This window comes from Ambystoma mexicanum, chromosome 9 (genome assembly GCF_040938575.1).
Source record: "Ambystoma mexicanum isolate Mex_15411 chromosome 9, UKY_AmexF1_1, whole genome shotgun sequence".
Taxonomy (NCBI): Eukaryota; Metazoa; Chordata; class Amphibia; order Caudata; family Ambystomatidae; genus Ambystoma; species Ambystoma mexicanum.
The window spans coordinates 877,954,606-877,958,298 of record NC_090931.1 but is presented as its reverse complement, the minus strand read 5'-3'; the positions used below and the strand labels follow the sequence as shown (position 1 = coordinate 877,958,298).

At 41.2% G+C, this 3,693-nt stretch overlaps 1 long non-coding RNA gene across 1 annotated transcript; it reads right to left on the bottom strand.

Annotated features, from left to right (window-relative positions):
* Window positions 1-1,379: 1,379 nt before the first annotated feature.
* On the bottom strand, window positions 1,380-2,437 carry LOC138489753 (uncharacterized). Its single transcript, XR_011274880.1, has 4 exons — window positions 2,353-2,437; window positions 2,022-2,137; window positions 1,853-1,933; window positions 1,380-1,735 (listed from the first exon to the last, which is right to left on the bottom strand). It is a non-coding gene; the product is annotated as an uncharacterized lncRNA (long non-coding RNA).
* Between the last annotated feature and the right edge of the window lie 1,256 nt (window positions 2,438-3,693).

The window sequence follows — 3,693 nt, the reverse complement described above, 5'->3', positions numbered from 1 at the left end:
CTCGGTTCCTTTTTCAGTCTTTGGCTACTTTGTCTTCTACCCCTGAGACAACCTGGTCTGTTGAACCTATGATTGATTCAGGTGCTACTGGAAATTATGTGGATGCACAATTTGTACGTGATCATTCCATTCCATTGATTCCCAAGAAAACACCAGAATTAGTTAATGCAGTGGATCGTACGTCTCTGATTTCGGGTTTGGTGACAGAACAAACCATTGATCTTGTGTTATCAATTGGTGACGATCATTCAGAGATCGTTTGAGTCTTGTCATGCAGATACGGTTGAATTTGGAAATCCTAGTTCTAGGCTCCTAGATTCAGCCTTAACGGTTGGGGCCATTACTACAGTGCTCCTTCCAAAGGTATATGATTCTTTCAAGGACGATTTTGATAAGAAGGCGGCGGAAAATCTACCTCTGCATCGTCTCTATTCTTCATACTGACCAGGATACACATGTCTTCGGGACTGAAGCAAATCCGAGGCATGGACTGGGACCTGACCTACTTTGAACATGCACAGTAAAAGGACTTGCCAAAGTGTTATTTGATTTGATTTTTCCCATAGTCTAGCAAAGGAACTATATCCTGAGCTAAGAGACAATTCGCTGCCCGCAAGAGGGAGGACACTTTTAGGACACCTGAACCTTTTAAACACAGAATCCGACAGACAATATTGTTTAAAGAAGTATAGTAAAAGGTAGACATTTGGCGAATGATCGAGACGGGGATCCAGAGTAGCACTCTTGTCCTCCCGCAGGAGGAAATAAGTCCACGTTTCTTTGGGCGTAAATGCTGCCGCCTGACCTACAGGGGCATAATGTATTTGTGTATCATATTCATCATTGTTTTACTGTCATTAACCATCAGAACTGCATTTTTTATTGGTGAACAAAGCGTTCCAATGACAGTGCACCCACCTAACGATGCACGCATGAAACCCACAAAGGCACCCAGACCTTACATAATCATTTCCGGTCCCTAGAAGATCTGATGGTGGAATGAATGAGCTTGAAATGGATGTGATTAGCAATGACACACACACACTTGTGGTAACAAACAAAAAGAAAAGCCAGAGACAGGGTTGGCGAGGAATGAATGATGAAAGGTTACTGACAACCACACACATGCAAACACTGAAAGCACATGCAACAGGCCTAGTGTCAATGACGGGAATAATCAATTGGGTACTCCCTAATTTTTGTTGACAGGGAGTCAGATCTGTTTTAAGGGAGAATATTGAAAATATTTTAGAGCACGTAAAAGATTGCCTACCCCTCTCTAGAGGCCCTGTATGTACAACAGGATAGGGTGAGGTGGGACTACCTTCTTGGTAAGTAGGGCTATCACCTGGGTGGGGACAGTTATTTAAGCAAAAAGCTTGTATTGCAGAACAAAATTCTCTTTAATAGTTTTTCATAAAATCATGTTAAAAAACACACAATGCAACATTTGATCCTTTGATCATCAATCAAATCTTCCGTTCAACAAAGACATATACAATCACGGGGTTAATCAAATTTAGTTTTCTTCAAGCATAACAGTTGATAGTTTTATGCATATATGACATAGGAAAAATACATAAGGTTTCCTTTTTCGGTCGACATATGTTTCGGCCCTTTAAGTTGTACTGCCCTTGTCTTGGGTGGTCACTAGTTCAAGTATTGGGCCATCTTCAGGACATAAGTCATTGATTCTGGAAGGTCAGTTTCATTCCCCATTGATAGATTAAATGATCTATAAAAATACATAAAAGACAAAGAGCTTATTGTAAAAAAGAGCTTGTGCTCCCCAGCTGATTTTTTAAGGGTGATGACTCATGTTTTATTTTAAAGAATCGAACACCGCACGCACCTGTTGTCCATATACTGTGATTTAGGACGTCTGAGCTTGGTCTACTGGGTATTTGAATTGTAGCATCCAGTATCCAGTTCCCTGAAATAATAGGGAAAGAGGAACTAGTGAATGTTCCATCATTTATTTGAAATAGAAATTAATTTGAAATTATAAAGAAAGAACTTACAGAGATACACGTATCGGGCTGTGTCTTCTTTAGTAAGCGTCTCGATCTTATGGAGATCAGATGTAACAGTCCCTTGAATTAGGGTGACACTTCAGAAAAAACTTCTGTGGTGGTGTCTATGAAAAAAAGGAGATCTCTTTTAGTATTTTGGAGCATGATTGACTATTGTTTCAACACGCTCAGATATTTGTGTTTGTCCTGGTTATTTTAAGTACAGCTTGAGTTTCATGAAGGCATTTCTGAAATACCACCATGGTATCAGAACAAATGTATGTCTGCTTCTAAAAGCCTTTGGTCGGGAAGCATGGGTGCAGAAATTCTTGTGGCTTACCTTTCTTAACGTGATGAACAGGGATTACTCCTATGGACCAGCCGTTCTGTGCTGCGTGTAGTTTCCAAGAGCGTTTCCCTTGTTCGACTTCCTTATTTAATGTCACGTGATCAGGTTTAAATAGTCACATGACATACTGCATTGCTTAATAAACTTTAAAACAAACTAAATAAATCAGCTAGAAAGTTATTTACACGCAATGGGCAAGAAAAATGTGCCCATTTTCGTGCAGACAGAAAAAAAGCTTAAACCGCATTTCAAAACGATACGAGCGTGAGTTTACCGTAATTCTGATAATAGCTTTGTATGCATGCTTGCATAGCAATTTGCATGTTTGAATGGTCTTGCGCATCACACATTTTAAAATGCTTTTTAATGGTAATAGTCCATGCTAGGGTAGGGAGTGTACACTCATTTTACAACGCTAAAATGATTAGCGTACGTGTGTTCTACAAGAACTGCACACGTGTTTACCATATTATAGATAATGCGAGGTGAGCTAGTCTACGTGTCAATCTACTTGACACGTAGTGTGTTTCTGGTGTCTCTTAAAGCTGTTAATTCATGATGAGGCTTGTCTGGACTGTATTGTAAATCTAAGACCCTTTAATAAGAAAGTCAGACCGTTGGACAGGACCGTGTGCTAAAAGAGTTTCATTTAATGCATCCGTGTTATAGAAAAAACACAAAGCCAAGAAAAAGAATGCCTTTAGAAGCTGTTTTACAAAGGTAGCGGGCGCCCCTCTCTCGCAAGAACAGACATGATAACCTGTTCAGTGGTTATTAACCACTTGAGAGTTCGCAGCCACTGCTTTTACTCACTGTGCCTTTCACAGATGGGAAATATCCATTTGCATATCAGTCTTTGTCCTGCCCAGGGGCAGTCCAGCACCGAAATACAATGGCAATTCCAATCTGAACGAGAGTACCACCAGCAACCCCATACACGTGTTTCACCCTTGTTGGGGATCATCAGTGAGGTGAAGCTGATGCCTCTCTAAGCACAGTGAGAGGGAGACCACGTCTGGTTGCCCCCAGGAGACCTAGGGTTACCAATCCCAGGTTCCTCAAAAAATAGTTTTACAAAGGTAGCGGGCGCCCCTCTCTCGCAAGAACAGACATGATAACCTGTTCAGTGGTTATTAACCACTTGAGAGTTTGCAGCCACTGCTTTTACTCACTGTGCCTTTCACAGATGGGAAATATCCATTTGCATATCAGTCTTTGTCCTGCCCAGGGGCAGTCCAGCACCGAAATACAATGGCAATTCCAATCTGAACGAGAGTACCACCAGCAACCCCATACACGTGTTTCACCCTTGTTGGGGATCATCAGTGAGGT